This window comes from Micromys minutus, assembly GCF_963924665.1.
Source record: "Micromys minutus genome assembly, chromosome: 1".
NCBI classification, from domain to species: domain Eukaryota; kingdom Metazoa; phylum Chordata; class Mammalia; order Rodentia; family Muridae; genus Micromys; species Micromys minutus.
In genome coordinates this window covers 257,020,566-257,041,059 of record NC_137969.1, presented here as the reverse complement: position 1 = coordinate 257,041,059, position 20,494 = coordinate 257,020,566, and the positions used below count along the sequence as shown (strand labels likewise).

Here is a 20,494-nt window from a genome sequence, read left to right as displayed (position 1 = left end):
AATTTTGCTTTTATACTGATCAACCAGGATTGTCTTGATTTTGTATGTCCAAAGTGAGAGAGAGTTTAGAATGGCACAAAAAGCAGAGAGAACAAGAAGAAGGATGGTTTAAAAAATTGGTTTTCCATTACTTCATGGCTTACAACCCTTCTCCACCACCTCCATTCATGGCCCATCGGAAGGTTTTTTGATACCCTGGACCTTTAACAGGCTCGTGGAGTTCATCAGTCAGTACATTGCATCCAAACCTCTACAAGTTTGTTACCACCCACTTTACCTAGCAGTTGTGGTCTTGATAAAGCCACATAGAGCCGGATTCCTACGGGATCTGAGAACTCAGATCTATGTGCATCCTACAAGGAGCATGTGCACCAGTGAGAGGTACAAGGTGAATCACTACAAGGGGAGGACCATGCATTCTGTCCCCGAGTCCCCTGGGAAGAAAACCTGTTTGCATACATGATGTTGTTCAGAGGTGCTCCTTGGAAATTCTCAAAATCTCTGACAAAGATACTTAGACACCCTTCTCCTTAAAAAGACACCATGGAGAGAATGTGCACTCGAACCGCCCGCCTCGGGGAGCAGGACTTAGTCAGCGGTGGTCCTGCGGTGGTCCAGGGGCCCAGGATTCATGAGGAGTCATTCCGACTGATCGGGGTGAAGAAAGATCTCTGCGGAGAGATCTCTTTCAAATGCGCAAAAAATGTGCGGTCCCCTGGTTCCCACTCCCCACCGCAGCTCAGTTCAGGAAACCTATGACCTGGCATGGGGCTGTTCCCATCCGTACTACTTTGAATGCGGGGCGCACACTAGAACCCTCTGTCACCGAGAGCAGTGGTGAGCCAGAGGTGGTCCAGTGGTGATCCAGGGATGCGAGACTGGCAAGGAGGCTTTCTGAATAGCCTGGGAGAAGAGAGATCTCTGCAGAGCACGTGAAAAGAGCAGTTCACCGGTCCCCCTCACTGACCCAGCTAAGGAAACCAATAACCTGGCATTGACACAAGGCTGACCACAAGGTGGCAAGAGGAAACGGAAAGAACATACCCCAGGGAATCCAAGAAAACCTGGCAATGCCAGGACCCAGCTCTCCCAACACAGCAAACAGAAGAATATCAATCACTCCAGAAAAAGAAGACACAGACCTAAAATCATACCTCAAAATGATGATAGAGATCCTTAAACAAGAACAGGAGGACAAGCATAAAGAATTAGAAGCTTTTAAAGAGGAAACAAACAAACAAACAAACAAAAAAACACAAAGAACTAGAGAAAAACAGAACCAAAGAGATGAAGAAATCAAAGAAGGAATTTAAAACAGAAATAGACACAATAAAGAAAACACTAAAAGAGACAATCCTAGAAATAGAAAACCTAAAAAATAAATCAGAAGTCACAGATGCAAACATTACCAATAGACTACAAGAAATGGAAGATAGAATATCCGGGGGCGAAGACAAGATTGAAAGCATAGACAAAATAGTCAGAAAGATGCAAAAACCAAAAAGCTCCTAACCAAAAATGTTCAGGAGATCCAGGACACAATGAGATGACCAAACCTAAGGATAAAAGAAATAGAATAAGGAGAAGAATATCAACTAAGTGGCACAGTAAATATCTTCAACAAAATCATAGAAGAAAACTTCCTTACCTTTAAGAATGAGATGACCATGAGAATAATACAAGCCTACTGAACTCCAAATAGATTGGACCAGAAAAGAAATTCCTCCCCACACATAATAGTCAAAATGCAAAGTACCCAAAGTAAAGAAAAAATATTAAAAGCAGTAAGGGAAAATGGCCAGGTGAAATATAAAGGCAGACCAATCAGAATCACACCCGTTTCTCACTAGAGACTATGAAATCTAGAAGAGCCTGGGCAGACATCATGCAGACCCTAAGAGAGCACAGGTGCCAGCCAAAGCTGCCATATCCAACAAAACTCTCAATCACCATAGATGGAGAAACTAATATATTCCAAGACAAATCTAAATTTGCACAATATCTGACAACAAACATAGCACTACAATGAATTATAGGGGGAAAACCCAATACAACGAGGGGAACTACATCCTAATAAATACAAGAAAACTCCCAAGTAAGAAAACCAAAAAAAGAAAGACATACAGGCACAATTCAACCTCCAAAAACAAAAATAGCAGGAAAGAGCAACCACTATTCCATGATATCTGTTAACATAAATGGACTCAATTCCTTAATAAAAAGACAGGCTATCAGATTGGATACATAAACAAAACCCAGAAATTTGCTGCATACAGGAAACTCATCTCAGAGACAAAAACAGACACTATCTCAGGGTAAAAGGTTGGGAAATAACCTTCCAAGCTAAATGGCCCCAAGAAGCAAGCTGGAGTGGCCATTCTAATATCGAATAAAGTATATTTTCAAACAAAAGTTATCAAAAAAAAAAAATAAGGAAGGACACTTTTTCCTTGTTATAGGGAAAATTTGTCAGGAGGAACTCTCAGTACATAACATATATGCTCCAAATACAAGAACACCCATATTCATAAAATAAACCCTACTAAAGATTAAAACATAAATTGCACCACAAACAATAATAGTTGGAGACTTCAACATCCCACTCTAATCAATGTACACATCATGGAATCAGAGGTTAAAAACCAATTGAAATTAACAGACATGAGCAGAACATTTCACACTAAGACAGAAGAATACACATTCTTCTCAGCACCTCATAGCACCTTCTCTAAAACTGACCATATAGTTTGTCATAAAACAAGCATCAATATATATAAGAAGATTTAAATACTCCCATGTATCCAGTCAGATCAACATAAACTAAGTCTGGTCTTTAGTAACAACAAAGACAACAAAAAAACATATAGAAGTGGAAGCTTAACAAGTCTCTACTAAAGAATAGCATGGACAAAGATGAAATAAAGAAAGAAATTAAGGATTCTCTAGAATTTAATGAAAATGAAAGCACAATATGCCCAAACATATGGGATGCAATGAAAGCAGTACTAAAAGAAAACTCATAGCTCTTATTGCCTCCAAAAAGAATCTGGAGAGAGCATACACTAGCAACTTGATAGCACAGTTGAATGCTCTAGAACAAAAGGAAGCATATATACACAAGAAGACTAGACAGCAAAAAATAATCAAAATCAGAGCAGAAATTAAACAAATAGAATAAAAAATAACCTTTCAAAGAATCAACAAAACTAAGAGCTTCTTTGAGAAAATTAACAAAATTGATAAACCCATAGCCAGACTAATGAGAGAGCAAAGAGAGTGTATCCAAATTAACAAAATCAGAACTGAAAGTGGAGACATAACAACTGCAACTGAGGAAATTCAACAAATCATCAGATATTAGTACAACATCGGGAAAATCTGCTGGAAATGAATGAATTCTTAGACATATACCAGACACAAAAGTTAAAGCAGCACCAGATGGGTTCAGTGAGAACTTCTATCAGATATTTATTGATGACCTAATACCAATTCTCTCCAAACTACTGCACAAAATAGAGTGCAAGACGTACCCAACTTATAATTTGAAGCCAAAATAACTCTTATTACTTTACCACCGAAAGATATTAACAGGAAAGAGAACTTCAATCCAATCTCCCTTATAAAAACTTATGCAAAAATACTCAACAAAATTCTTGGAAACCAAATCCAAGAACTCATCAACATAATCAATTAGGTATCATCCCTGGAATGCAGGGATGGTTTAATATACTGAAATATATCAAAGTAATCTATGATAGAAATAAACCTACATGATAATCTTACTAGATTCTGAGAAAGGATTTGATAAATTCAATACCCCTTCATGATAGAAGTCTTGGAAAAAGAAGGAATTTTAGGCCCATGACTAATCATAATAAAAGCAATATACAACAAGCCAATAGCCAACATCAAACTAAATCGTGAGAAACTTGAAGCAATACCACTAAAATCAGGGACTAGACAAGGCTGCCCACTCTCCCTCTACCTATTTATTCAACATAGTTCTCAAAGTCCTGGCCAGACAAATTAGGCAGCAAAAGGAAATCAAAGGGATACGAATTATAAAGAAAGAAGTAAAAATATCACATTTTGCAGATTACATGATAGTATACTTAGGTGACCTTAGAAATTCTATCAAAGAACTTTTATAGCTGATAAACAACTTCAGCAAAGTTGCTGGATATAAAATTAACTCAAACAAATGAGTAGCCTTCATCTACCGCAAAGAGAAACACATTGAGAACAGTATTAGGGAAAATACACTCTGTGCATTAGCCACAAACCTATATGAAATAACTTGGTGTGACTCTAAAGAAGCCAGTGAAGGACCTGTCTGACAATAATGTCAAATCTCTGAGGAAGGAAATTGAAGAAGATCTCAGAAGATGGAAAGATCTCCTTTTCTCATGGATTGAAAAGATTAACATTGAAAAAATAGCCATCTTACCAAAAGTGATCCATATCAAAATCATATCAATGCAATCCCTATCAAAATCCCTACTCAATTATTTGTAGAGTTGGAAAGAATAATTTGCAAATTCATCTGAAATAACTAGAAAACTAGAACACCCAAATCTATTATCAACAACAAGAAAACGTCTTCATAATTTACAACCTGTGACATCAAGCTATTTTAAAAGGCAATTGTGTTAAAAACACAATGGTACTGGTACACATATAAAAATGTAGATATATCGAACAGAATAGAAGATCCAAAAATTAACTCTCACACATATAGTCACTTGATCTTTGACAAAAAATCTGAAAACATTCCTGGATAAGTACAGTTTGTTGCACAAATGGTGTTGGCTCAACTGACACTTAGCATGCAGAGTAACGAAAATAGGCCCTTTCTTATATTTGTGTACAAAGCTCAAGTGCAAGTGGATCAAAGATCTCCACATTAAACCAGGTACACTGAAACTATTAGAAGAGAAAGTAGGGAAATTCTTAGAACACATAAGCACAGTAGAAAATTTCCTGAACAGAGCATCAATGACTTGTGCTCTAAGTCCAAAGATCGAGAAATGGGACTTAATGAGATTGCAATGTTTCTGTAAGGCTAAGTACACTGTCAAGAAAATAGAACAGCAGCCTACAGATTGGAAAAAAAATCTTTACCAAGCCCATATCTGATAGAGGTCTAATAATCAATGAATATAGATAACTCAATAAGTTAGATGCCACTGAATCAAACAATCCTATTAAAAATGATGTAGAGAGCTAAACAAAAAACTCTCAATTGAGGAATATCACATGGCAGAGAACCATTTAAGGAAGTGCTAAACATCCCTAGTCATCAGGGAAATGCAAATCAAAACAACCCTGTGATTCTACCTCATGTCATTCAGAATTGCTAAGGTCAAAAAGTCAGATGACAGCAGATGCTGCTGAGAATATGGAGAATCAATTAGCCAGGATGAGCTTGGTAATATCAAGGATAGAGTATAAAAGTGGTCCAAATAAGAAATGGCACAGAAAGGAAAAGTTGGTATCTATAAAATAGAAGTAAATGATAGGTCTCATTTATAAGAGAAGGACTTGCATACATGTGAAAGCACATAGTATTTGAAGGAGAGTACATTGGGTAATGGAATGGCAAGGATGAGGAAATAAAGATTAGAGAATTAGAAGATGATATACAACCATAGAAAAAGTTAGTAGTTTGTTCTCCTAGGTACTTGGTGGATTGGTTATGACAATGCCTGGACAGAATTAGAGAGAGCTGGCTGCTTCAATAGAGGAAGGCTACTGATCTGTTTCAGTTAATTTTCAATGAGCCACTGTGTTATAGTTGTTTAAGAGCTGTAGTCACTGTCTGGTAGACTTTTTGGGGTCACTTATATATACTATCATGTTAATTGCAAATAGGGTTAGCATGACTTTTTCCTTCTTGATTTTTATCAGTTTGATCTCTTTTTGTTGTCTAATTGCTCTGGCTAAAAATTCCAGTACTATATTGTATAGGCAGTCTTGTCTTGTCACTGAGTACACAGGACCTCACCATAGGATGGAGCTGTACCATCCTCTTTCTGGTCGCAACAGCTACAGGTAAGTGTCTCACAGTAGAAGTGTTGAAGTCTGTCCATGCTCTCAGGTTACAATGACATCCCTCCACAGGTGTCCACTCCCAGGGCCAGCTGCAGCAATATGGGTCTGTGCTGGTGAGGTCTGCGATCTCAGTGAAGATTTCCTGCAAGGTTTCTGGATACAATATCATTGACTATTACATGCACTGGGTGAAGCAGAGTCATGAAAAGGGCCTAGAGTGGATTGTATGGTTTTATCCTTACAATGGTGATACTGCATACAATCAAAAGTTCAAGGAAAGGATCACATTGTTTGCAGATAAATCTTCCAACACAGCCTACATGAAGCTTAGAAGATTGACATCTGATGACTCTGCGGTCTATTACTGTGCAACTCACACAGTGTTGTAACCGCATCCTAAGAGTGTCAGAAACACTGAAAGAGCAGAAAGCTACCCTAGGACTTAGATGACTCAGAGAAGTTTAGCCTGAAATCTTTCTCATTCACAATTCTTTTGAGATTCCATTTTTGTTTCTCTTCCTTAGAGACATATATTTCTTTTGTCAGCTTTGAAAAAGAATATGTATGGGTTGTATGATGTTGATTAGGATGCTCCTAGAGTATCTTCTACAATTGTTTTCAATCTCTTCACCAGTGGCCACCTTCAGTAATGTGTTTCTTATTTAAGAGGAGAACAAATACAGAAACTGTGATAATGCACAATAAAATATATCTGGATTCTGACATAGCCTAGAGCTTTCATCAGAATATCTAGGAATAAAGAATAAAATTATCTTGACCAATAAATTCTCACAAATCACTGGGTAAACAAAAATTCCTATAACAGTGATAAGTCTTTATTATTATTATTATTATTATTATTATTATTATTATTATTATTATTTAGTAGTAGTAGTAGTAGTAGTAGTAGTAGTAGTAGTAGTAGTAGTAGTAGTAGTAGTAATATTTGCTATGGAAGTGACTTCTATGTATATTGATACCTCATGCTGTGAAGTCAAGAAGTTCTAGGCTTTAAATTATAAGAATTATTTATTTATAATGTATATTCTTATCAGCATAATTCCTATCTGTTGGACAATAGTAATATTAAATCACTTTTTACAGAGCTCATTTATCATTTCACTGTGTGTACATGTTATAATGTGTAGTTTCTGAGGTGTCCTGTCAATACACGATTCTATAAAAATTGTGCCAGTTTCAGCAATCAGCCTTACAGTCACTAACCTTTAGAGACATATTGTGATATAGCACCATCTCTCGCAGTTGATGGTATTCCTGGTCCTATCTTCTACCAGCCATAGAATATTAGAGAGCTAATGTGTCTCTATGTCAACCTTTGGTAGCAAACCACAAGAAGAGAAGAGACTGAGATCTCGGTGCACGTTGACTTTACCAACCTGGATCATATTTCATCCAGTCTAAGAAAGGTAGTTCATTGTAGGTATAATTAATCCCAATAGAATTATGAAAAAGGACTGCAGGCAACAATAATTTTCATAATCATTTTAAGTCCAGTTATAAAATGAAGCTTAAGGTGCTTTGGTTTCTCTTTGAATGTTCATTTAACATTGGTTTCTGTTCCCTGTACTTTTAACTCTTCCCTCTATCACCTGCCTGCAGCTGTGTTCTCAGCTCAGCTCCAAGAACACACTGCTGCTGGGCCCACTTCTGTTGTAGATCTGCCATCAGCCATCTGGATCCCTAATCAGAAACTCAGTTTCCTCAACCTCTGGTGTCTAGTTCCATCAAACAAGAATCTCTGTGGCTTTTCTCATGAATGCCTAGAACTGCACTCACTGTCCACCAGACAACCACCCTGAGAATAGCTCTGCCAAACCTCTAACAACTGAACAGTCTGTGCTTTTGTCTTGTCCAGCTCAGTTACCGTAGATGAGAAAAACCAGGCAGCGTTAATTTTTTTTTTTAACTTGAGCAACTTTATTTTAAAAAACAAAGATAAATGTACAGATTTTAACAGCATTTTTGCATAAAAGTATATGAATACATTAATATTTAAAATCTTTCCAGATAACTCAATAGCTGGGCAAAGAATTTATATTTCAAAATGCATCAGATGTCCCATCAGATTCTGCTGATGGCAGAAGCCACCACTGGTTCTAGTTACCCCAAGGCCTTACGTGGTGTCTTGCAGCTTTCCCCAAGGCTTTGTTGAAAAACCCTCCCTCCTTTTATTTCCATCTACTTACCTCTGGAGACTAGAAATCCCACCTTTCTTCATTCACCAAGCAATTAGATTCTACCCTCTTTATTGATATAATCAAGAAAGAGTTATTGAACCAGATTTTGGTATCAGCCCCTACAGTTCCCTAATTAAATAATATTTTTTTATGATTGGGAGCTTGTACACATTATACAATGGATGAATACTACAGAAAACTAATGTCGGTTTCTACTAGAACAATGATGAATCATTATAATTATAAACTATGAAAAGCATTTATGGTATAGATAAAAAAGATGTTAATGAAGTTAATCATATTTTATAATTCATTTTCAAGATAACTTTTAAAACATTTTTAAAAATTCATTAGCTCAATTGTTTAATCCAGATGGAATTTGTTTATTTTGCCTGAGTTATGTACATGAGACTCAATTAAAATATAAGAAGTCCTCAAATGTAAATATTGTTATGGTTGATTAGATAAAAGTGTTAACCTGAAAACATTCTAAATGAGTCAGGAGAAGTAACTGTCAAGTGTCTACTCCCTGCGTTTAGGCTTTCATTTAGGACATGCATCTGTGAGATACAGAGAATAGAAATAAAAAGCCAGTTCATTTTTGCAGTGAATAGAGAACTTCATTTGTTATGTTTCCCTTAGTGGAAATGACAATTGAATTCTTTGTGTTTTTCTTTAATTTCCCTTTAATTGTAAATTGACAAACAGCATTGAATTTACCTGTTACATCTATGGTTTTGATATTTTCAGTTGGAATCCTTTGCATTTTGGTGAGATGGATATATTCTGCTCTCACTTTTTCAGGAAGACTTATTCCCTTTGCTACATTTTAAGTAAGAAAGCAAAATGTGATACTCATGAGAATCTGCCTACAGTATGGATTCATCCTAACTCCTTGTCTAGGAGTAAATTATGTGTAATTGTGCCAGATCTGGTGTACTCTGTTGAAGATAGTCAGAAAGGTCTTAATAAAATTATTTCATGCTATAGAGGACCATTCTAGAATTTATTAGTATCGTCTCTTTTTAGTTCATAGGATATTGCAGTCACTCAAGGAAAATTTTAAATATTTTTATTCAAAAGACAATAAATCTGATAAACACAACTCATAACATGTTATTATGTTGTTAAAAGTTTCCAAGTTAAAAAACCATACCCACTCATGTTATTTGTATCTCAGATAACAAGTCTACCTCTTTGTTTTCTTGTTCCAAAATCAAAACAGCAATAATTAATGTGAACTGATCATCTAGCCCAAAATTCCCATGGATTTGTTTACCTTTTGAATAAGAATAACTTTTAAGCTCATTACAGCTAATATAATCACATAATCTCAGAAAAATTAAAGCAATTACACATTATTATAGAAATGATCACTGGAAAAATATAAATATACACACATTTATATAAACACATGTGTATGGAAATGAATGAACAGTATTTACATCAATAATGTTGATGATATAAAAAATGAATAGTAAGCTGCTTGATGAAGGTGTAATGACTGATGTACATGTAGGTAATTCAATGTAACTGGTGTTTGTTTACTTCTGTGAAATAAGCCAATGATTCCTCTAATGATTTTCTGATAATAATATCCTGATGCACAAAAGAAGTATGTGAACTTTGTTTCAAAGAATCTTACAGGCACCATATAAAAGTTATATATATATATATATATATGTGAACATAAAATCTTAACCAGTAATGATTTCACTTATATAAGTAAAATTCCTACCAATAAAATTCCTCAAATTAAAATGCACAAAAAATTTATATACTAAGAAAAAATATATAAAAAATCTCATTTCTTCTATGCAGAACCAGAATTACATCGTGCTATGTTCACTCTTATGTATCTTTGTTCCTCATGAGTGTACCATAGTAGAAATAATGTGGTTGTATGTCAAATAGAAGTAATTCTAAACCTATGTGAAATTAAAACTGTGAACATAATAATAATAAGTTGTTAAATTATGTGTTAATTAATCATCTGGACTTAGATTTTTATGTCATTTCATTCTGCACTGAATCACTGATAATTATTACAGAATATTGATATGTCAAAATATTTCAAATTATTAAAGCATAGAAAAATCACTATATCCTCATTCATGAAATAGAGAACATGATGTCATCCACACCCACTCAACTCGTCCACTGAAGCTATGCAGATTAAAGTTGTGGTTTAACTTGTAGAAATTAAAGTATGTATATGGATGTTGTAGTATCTCAAGAGGTCATAATTGTTTTAACTCACATATCAATATAAAATTTTACTTATTTTTTACCCTGTGAACACATATTAGGTTCAAACATATTCGAATTAACACCATCTCAGATTTATCTGATTAGAAGCGAGAAATGTTTGAGGCACATCATTCTAAGTGGTCTGTTAGTTAAAAATATCCCTCATTGATTTGTAATATAATTGCTATCTAATTAGACATTGCACTTCCTATAAAGTTAGAGAATGGTAAAATGTAGAGGAAGATATGACTGAAACACTCCACCCATGTCAATAATACTTATCTATTCAAAACGTAGATCATAATGAACTAATCTTGAAATATATTAATTATAATTTTATCTATGTACTTTTCATAAGTTTCTATTATGAATTATGTTGTATAAAAATATAAACCATTAAAATTTAATATCTTTTTATTGAAGAAATTTATTTTAAAAAAACGAAGATAAATGTACAAATTTTAAGCATTTTCACATAAAAGTATATGAATACATTTTTGTCATTGCTTGGCTTTTTCTTTTCTTTTCTTTTTAAGGTTTGATAATGTGCATTAAGATCTTATTAGTTACAATGATCACAAAGTACATGCAAAACAGGATGTAACCTGGAATAAGTCAAAGTTTTCTTGGTGTGTAAGGAGTAAACAGTGTTTTTTTTTTTCTTTTATTTATTTATTTTTTCTTGAACCTAACACAGTCTGTGAGTTGTTTCTGGGGTGTTCAGAGCTTTCTGGGATTAGTGTCCAATTATCAGTGACTGCATATTATGTCTGTTCTTTTTTGACTGTGTTATCTCACTCAGGATGATATTCTTTAGATGCATCCATATTTTAAGAATTTCATAAGGTCATTGTATCTGATAGCTGAGTTGTACTCCATTGTGTAAATGTACCACCATTTTTGTATCCATTTATGTACTGAAGGACATCTGGGTTCTTTCCAGGTTCTGGCTATTATAAATAGAGCTGCTATGAACATTGTGGTGAATGTTTCTTTGTTGTATATTGGATTGTCTTTAGGCCCACAAGTGGAATTATTGGGTCTTCAGGTAGTACTAAGACCAATTTTCTGAGGAATCACCAGACTGATTTCCAGAGAATTCAGTGGTAACCTGATCAACAATGTGTTACTTATTTAAAGTTGTTTAAATTACAACAGGCTGAAACTTTGTTTTTTTCTTTTGAATTCTGGGTAGCATGATTTAGTCTGTCCTACTGGAAGTACATCATGGTAATATCATGTTGTATCCAAAAATAGAAAATGACATATTCTAATCCAGCCAGCTGTGATAATGCACTGTGAATTCGGTAAACCAGAGTTACAAGTCAGTTTTACCATGACCTACAGTCTTGTAATCACTGAGTTTACCAAGGGCTGAATTTTGATTTTTAAGTTAACTATCTTATATGAATATCAGTGTATGTGAAATGTTAAGACAGAAACCGTCCTATTTTATTTATATACATGGTAAAGCCAAACTTTCCTATTATCAATACTGACCAAACCTTGATTATTATGCTCCTTAAATGATCAGTAATGCATTTTTGATATGCTAACACTTCTCATAAACATTTTCTTGATTCCATTTATTTCTGCTAACATTTCTTCAAAATAATAGTCTCATTAATATGTGCCTCCTAAATCGGTTTAAAAGTATCAGGAAACTTAGATAATTTTCTAAGTAGAATTTAGATTAAGACCCAAAAATTCATTGATCAAATAAACTTTCACATTAGGTTGAGACAATATTCAAAATACTGATTGTATCTCTTGTGTGAAATGGCACATGACATGAATAAATTATTTCATGGCTTTTTTGACAGTGTTGTGAGTGTGTAAATAATTTAAGGTAACATTCCTATGCGTGGGTAAGTAGTACCAGACACTGAAATCTACACCTACTGTAGGAAGCCGTTGGCGCCAATAGATGGCGCCAGCTTCCCGCCCATTGTTCAGCCTACAAAAACCTTTCCCCTTGTGTTACTTGGCAACCACATAGTCACAGCCCACCCCCGGGACACGTGATTGAGCTACAGGAGGATGCACCAATCAGGTAGCAACACGAGTCTCCCAGGCATATATAGCAGTGCATTTCGCCCCCACGGAGGGAGGAAGACGGGGAGAGAGAGACGACGGGGAGAGAGAGACCACGTGGAGAGAAGCCCAATAAGAGAGGTTGCGGGAGATCCCAAGTGGAGAGAGATTGGACAGAGAGAACGCTCGTGGGGGACTGCGCGTGAGAGGTCGGCTAGATAGTAGAACCCGGTAGGGGGTCCCAGGCTGAGAGAGAATTTTCCTGCTCAAGAAGCCCCCTGCTCAAAGTGCTGTTCAATAAAGGTTATCTGCAGAAGAGTTTGTTTTGTTGCACGCCTGTTCCTAGCGGCGGTAAGCATGGGCGCGTGACACTGGATCTACCTGCAGATCAACCAAGCTTTTCAGCTTTGTTATAGGTGACTTTTCCTCCAGTTCCCAGAACCACATGTTTTCCTTTGGACTCTGCTCTGTTTTTACCAGCATCCTATTCTGTTATTGCATACAGTAGTTCCCTGTTGCTCTGCGATGGTTTAAGCCACAGATGATCATCTCAGGCCATGAAATGGAACAGCCAGTGTGTCTTGCTCGTGGTTCTGGAGGCTGGAAGTCCAAGATCAGGGCTCAGCAGATTCAGAGTCTAGGAAAGACCTATTTTTTAAGAGCTCATCCTCACATAAAGGACAGGAGTTCACTCTCCCAACTCTTTTTCAGTAGTAACTGATCTTCATGAGAGTTCCACTCTCTCTCGTGAATCACTTCCTGGTGTTCAATATGATGCTTAAAAGTTTCTCTTGTAGACACACAGACACCGTCTCTGTGGAAACACACCTTCAGACTGAGCAGTTTGCCTGGGGGAACATAGTGTGGGTCTGCAGAGCCAAGAAGACTTTCATATCTTGGTTGAGGGACAGGACCTCATGCACTGTTCACGACTGTGTGTTTTACAAAGTGTGAGCACTCTGTTCTAAACACACCTTTGACAAGCCATAGAGGGGTAATCACACCATGAGGTGACTTGAGGTCTCTGAGGTCCCAGTCCCTAGATTAGAGTGTTGACAGGAAGTGGTGGGAAAGTGTCAGTGAGTAAAGTGTAAAACATAAGCATGAGGACCCGTGAGTGGTGTGAAATTCATCTTGGTATTTGTGGGTTTGTAAATTTGGTAATTGATAGTTTGGATTATCCATAATCCACTCTCCAATGGCTGAGACTTCAGGATTCCTATTATGGCAATTGTTTCCCTGACACATAGCTGTCTCAATGAGAAAAATAATTTTCATCATTTTTAATTCCATTAAATAATTTATTAGTTTTGAATGATGATAATCCTACCGTGAAGGTTTATTCACATTAATATTTGTTTTTAATTAATTTTTGTACATTGAATTCTCACAGAAAATACTTTCACAATACAGACCTTCAAGTGTATAAGCTGTTAATGTGTGCTCTTGACATTTCTCATGTTTTCTAAACTCAAGGTAAAAATTACATATGAATTAACAATCATTGTTTCACATATAATTTCCACTATTACAATAGAATCGTACTGAATTTTACGTAGTAGAAATAGAAATAGTAGCTTCCTACTAAGCTAAATACCTTATCTGAGCTTGTTACATAATTTTTTGAATATGTACATACCTCAGGATTTTTATTGTGTTGTAAATGTTGCTGTATGGATAGACATACACAGAGTAGTACATGTGACTTAGTTACCAGTCTCTGTCCACAGTAGCTAAGAAGTATTACATTAGTACAAGGAGGGCACCATCTTTCTTCAATTAGCAATAAGTTGTGTGGGTGTAAAGGGTAATGTGGTGATTTGAATATACACAACCTAGGGAGTGAATGGTACCATAAGGTTTTGTGGCCTTGTATGAATAAGTATGACACGTTGGAAAAAGTTTTTCACTGTGTGAGTGGACTTTGAGACACTCCTCCTACCTGTCTAGAAATCCAGTTTTCTGTATGCCTTCATGGTTAGGGATGGTGCCATGCTTCCAACTATATAATAATAGACTAAACCTCAGAACTAGTATGTGAGCCCCAATTAAACGTTGTTCTTAAGGTGAGATGGTCATGGGCCCTCTTTACAGCAGTGGAAACCCTTAGACAAACTCTAGAATTGTCATAAAAAAGTATAAAAATTTATTTTGAAAATATGTCAACCACAAATATTTTTCTGTCACAATAGTTTTCTTTGACCCCTTGAATATGAATAGTTAATATAGCTGTGGAACAACATTGGATAATTCATTTTTTCAAACTCTGCTCCATCACAAAAATGTAAATTGACATCAGTACTGTGTAAGATAATGTAGAGATAAGATACAGCTCTGCAGCTTAGAGAATGATATCCATCAGTTATGAGTCTATGGCTCATAGAGTCTGCACTGAACTTGTTTTCAAATTATAATTTGCACTCAAGTTTTCTAAAATCAAAGTATCATACTTGCATATCAAAATAGTTAAAATATATGGATATATAAATATACATATATGTATATATATACACATATCTCTATCATCTGTCTATCTTTATAAATATATATGCATAGGTAATCTATCTATCACCTATAATCTATCTATCTTTGTATATATATTTCATCTATATGTATATGGAGGTATGTATACATGTTGATTGTGTGTATAGGCTTTTAATGATTAGTGTTTTATATGAAACATCCAATAACTTTAAGTTTCTTTGTGATACTGTTCTCCATCCAAATAATCTGTTCTAAAAATGGAACAGATAACATAACCTTGCTTCTTCACTGAAAATAATATAGATAAGTGAAATCATCCCTCCAATTGTGGGTGTACATCATACAAGATTTATGAGTGCATTATTTATAGTTTTCATAGATGGAATCATGTGCAAATGTTCATGTGTTTAGCATCATCTCCACTTGCAAATTGTGTTTGAACACAGCCTAAAAGGTTTGAGTCCTAAATCTTAAACTTCCCTAAAAAATTCAAGTTAGAACAGGAGTAATTGACACTACAAAACTATTCGTTTTTGTTTTCTAATATCTGGAATGATTTTGAACATAGTTTTCTACTCTACAACTCAATTAAATTTCCACATTTCTAAAATATTAAGTCATCACACCCTGTTTTGCAAAAAATACATCTTAAAAATGCTGGTTCCCCTACCATAAAAGTATAGTATTTATATTTCATTTGTTTTAATTAGAGAATCTACTTTTATTCTACCCACTTATCAATTAAGAATATTTAATTCGCACAAAGGTTTAAAGTCTGAGTTACTCTATAATACTTTCCAGAGAGTCTATAGTACTATGTATGGGACCACAAACAATGATATGAACTAAGAAATGATGATTGTGAAATTTGTTATCAAAAACTGATTCTTTCTTTAAAAATTTCAAGTATAGTAATGACAATCCATTTGTTTTCCAGATCTAAGAATTATGAATATTATTTACACTTTAAACACTGTACATTATCGTGAATGGATAAGACATTTATCACACTTTAATATTATTGCCTGAGGGTCTACTCTCTGATCATAGTTTACATTGGAGTAATTTGGTTCACCTGAGTTAGTACATCAGTTCCATACAATTCTTTGAAAACTTAACATTACACATGAGGATAGTCATGATCCCATTTTCTTCAATTTATTTTAAATTATTTGAAGCCAGATAGACGGTATGACTTATCCCTGAAATTTATAAGAGAATCTCTAGATAGATCTAATGACAAAGACTTTTCTTTTTCTATGTCTTCTGTTTTATTCCCTGCATCTATTCACCACACAGGGAATGTTACTTTGGGAGGGTTGAGGGGTGAACTTCCTTGTTAAATAACAGTATTACTGCATATCCTAAATGAAAAGTTGAGACCAGTGAGTTAGCTGTACTTTTTAAGACTAAACAAACAGATGGTTATGTCAGCAAAAATGACAGCAATATTATCTTGTAGAATTTTGTTTTGGGTAACCCTTATAAATATTTTAAATTATGAAGTATTTATTTTCATGAATAATATGATTACAAAATGATTACGTATATATATATATATATATGCATATATATATATATATATATATATATATATATATATATATGAAATAAATGCTACAAGTCATTTTCACATTGTTGAATATAGAGCTACAATTACAGAGACGACTAAATAAGAAAAATTTCCATCAAATTTGTGATCCCAGAAAATAAATAGTAATTCACAAAATGAAGAAATCTATTTATAATAGCCAGAAGCTGGAAAGAACCGAGATGTCCTTCAGTAGATGAATGGATACAAAAATTGTGTTACATTTACACAATGGAGTACTACTCAGCTATCAGAAACAATTATTTAGCCAGATTCTTAAGAAAATTGTTGCATCTAGAGAATATCATCCTGAGTGAGATAACCCAATCACAAAAGAGCAGACATAATATGCAGTCACTGATAATGGGATACTCAACCCAGAAAGCTCGGCCTACCCCAGAAACAACTCACAGACTGTGTGAAGTTCAAGAAAAAAAAAAAAAAAAAAAAACATTATACTCAATCCTTACACACGAAGAATACTTTGACTAATTCTGGGTTACATCCTATTTTACATGTACTTTTTGCTTATTGTAACTAGTAAGATGTTAATGCAGAGTATCAAGCCTTAAAAAAAAAGGTTAAAAATTTGTACATTTATCTTTGTTTTTTTTTTTTTTTTTTAATAAATTTCTTCAATAAAAAGAAAAAGAAAATTGTGGCATCTAGAGAATAACATCCTGAGTGAGATAACCCAGTCACAAAAGAACAGAAATAATATGCAGTAACTGATAGTGGGATGTTAACCCCAGAGGCTCGGAGTGCTCCAGAAACAACTCACAGACTGTGTGAAGTTCAAGAAAAAAAAGAAAAGAAAAGCAAACACAACAAAAAATATTATACTAAAGCCTTACACAACAAGAAAATGTTGACTAATTCCAGGTTACATCCTGTTTTTCATGTACTTTTTGCTCATTGTAACTAGTAAGACCTTAATGCAGAGCATCAAAAAATAAAAAAAAAAGAACAAAAAAGGCAAGCACTGACAAAAATGTATTTGTATACATTTATGCAAATATGTTCAAAATATTTTTCTTTTATCTTTGTTTTTTAAAATAAATTTAAATAAAGAATATTCTTGGCAAAATATTATGTTTTTTTCTTTTTCAAGAAAAATTGTTTAATTTCAATGACCTTTAAATGTCAGTACCTCGGTCTTTTTGTTGGGTTGTGACACATTTTGGAAACATAGCTTCGAGACTCTGAGTTCCTCAGTCACAAACCATTCTTGCTCATGGTTGTTATGTAGGTGATAGAAGCTTGCTTTCAGATCCTAATCCATTGGGGAATCCTACCTTGATAAGTGCAATTATTTCTTTTAGATGAAATAAAACATCATCTTGAAATTGTGCAGTTGCAGCTTGCCTTGAGAAGTGCTCACTCCCTGGTTCTCACACAGTGATGTTTATAGTTATCCCTGTTTCTCAAAGACATTGATTACTGGCAGATATATCATCCCTGACCAGCCATACAGAGTGCCCAGGGTCTGTATGTATATAAATATTCTTTCAGACAAATCCAGTCTCCAGATACATGTACAGATTTTAAGCTTTTTTTGCATAAAAGTATACAATACATTTTTGTCAGTACTTGTTTTTTTTTAAGGTTTGATAGTGTGATTACAATCTTACTAGTTACAATGAGCATAAAGTACATGTAAAACAAGATGTAACCTGGAAATAGTCAAAGTTTTCTTGGTGTTTAAAGATTTTTTTTTTCTTTTTTTACAATGAGCAAACAGTACATGTAATACAGGGTGTAACTTGTGAGTTCTCTAAAATCTGGAAATCAGCTGAATTTTACCAGCATTGTTTGTACAAAATCTGGTTTGTCAAGAGCATCACTATGTGGTGGGAAGTTTCACTCATGAACTGGTGTTTTTCTCCTTTAGAATTTCATAATTGAAGATAAGATTGCATCAGCTAACCAGATTGTCACTTAACTCACAGACTGACAGACATTTTCACATAATTTTTAAACTTTGTTTACTTCAGCAGTTTTATATCCACCTTCCAATTGAAATGATCTTCTATTTTTTGAACAGTAATCTCTAGATTCCTATAAATATTTAAGTTTGAATAAAGGCAAGTAAGTAATCAAATGTGATAAACACTACAGGTAGTTTTAAATTTGTATTGAAAAATACATTTTCAATTGTCCATGTTAAGATGGCTTGGCAGAGATATTGAAATAAAATAATAAATAGACTATTTTTGTTTTATGTATTTTATATCGACTTGGTCAGAGTTAAAATTCCTGCCTTGTTTTCCTCAGTTACTCAAATAAGAGCTTATGCCAGCAAACTATTCAATATTAATCTTAGACCAAGAATATACAGAATATTAAATTACAATCTGATTCCATGTTTGTGAGGAACATGTGAAAAATTGCACTAGTATAATATTTTTGTATACTTTTATAACTGTTATATGTATATAAATTGCCTGTATAGCTTAAGGTAAAATAAGTTCCTGGTGGTGTTCCAATTCTGTTTTCATAAATAATCAGATTGACTATCACTACCAAGCCCAAATCATCAAGTTCATGAAATCCATATAAATTGCAAGATTGCTTTTTTTGATTGGCAATTGTAGTTTTAGCGATATATCAAAATCTTTACCCAATTTTTCCTTAGAAAAAATGAGAAATAATTTTCTTGTACAGTCTTATTAGACATCAGATAATTGAGTGATTTCTCAATGTGTATCATATAATGAATATTATATCAACAGTTTATTCTAATTTAGCTGAGTGTATAAAGTAACAGTGATCTTTCTCTGATTTCTGTTTTTTTTTTTTCCTGCAGTAAAAATATGGACAAGTATTTATTTTTATTTAAATTAAGAAACAAACATTGTCCTAACTTGGGGACACGTTTTAAAATTGACATCCAATTATTTTTTTAAACATCTCTGAGTTTGTGAAACTTCTCATTAAAGTTTTCTTGAGTATAGCTAGCATATATAATAGATTTTTGCTCATTCATCATCATGCATGTTTAAATTCTTAAGGTGTCAGTGAGTCTGGTAACCTATGGGAGCCACCACGTATGTGTGCTTCATTGAGATGATTATTTACTGTTAATAGTAAAAACCCCTCAGACAGGGCCATGCCTAACCTCTGGAAATGGTCTCTATAGGTTCTTTGTCCTCTTTGTTAGTTATTTCCAATAATGTCATTCTCATTGTTTCCTGGGAGATTCTTGATTTTCTGGGATCTAGGATTTTCTTATGCCACCCAAAGTTTCCCATTTCCACTGCTACACAACTCAGTTCAATTTAATGACCCTTTCTACTTCTCCTTGTCTCCTCCTAAATCTGATGTAATAAAGCTTTTTCACTAAAAAAATAATTGGTTTTAAAGATATTTTCTTTTGCTTCAGTTGTGTTAGGATATCCAGGACTTATGGTTGTAGGATAGCTGTGCATTGAAGGTGTCACATTGTCCTTGATTTTGTTGTTTGTGTACTTTCAAAGTTTGCTAGCCACCTGGATGACTTGGGTTACTGGATGTTCTTGTTAATGTAGGTTTTGGAAGTGTCATTAAACTTGATGACCCTAGAATGGCAGGCCTCTGATAGGTACCCTTGGGTTCTATTGTTCTGGATCCAAAGGTCTGTATTATTTAGGACTCACTGTTCTGATGAAGGTGTCAGAAAGTTGGCAGGAGAATGAAGGTTAAGCAGGAAATCAAGTACAAGGATTGGTGGGGGTGTCCCAGAGGTCTCTGGGAGTGGATAAAAATGGTGGAAAATGAGAAGCTAACAGACATGGTTCAGGGGCCACTGATCTGACATAGATAGGTGGAAAGATAGTAGTAGAATGGTGGTCCACAGACATAGCAGACTGCTCAGGGAAACTTGGTTCCTCAGAGGACAACCCAATGA

General features: G+C 34.5%; 1 gene segment (V, D, J or C); it reads left to right on the top strand.

The window, feature by feature from the left end:
- The first annotated feature begins 755 nt into the window (after positions 1-755).
- Positions 756-6,440, top strand: LOC308418492 (Ig heavy chain V region 108A-like). The segment is given in 2 exons: positions 756-837; positions 6,121-6,440.
- Positions 6,441-20,494: the final 14,054 nt, after the last annotated feature.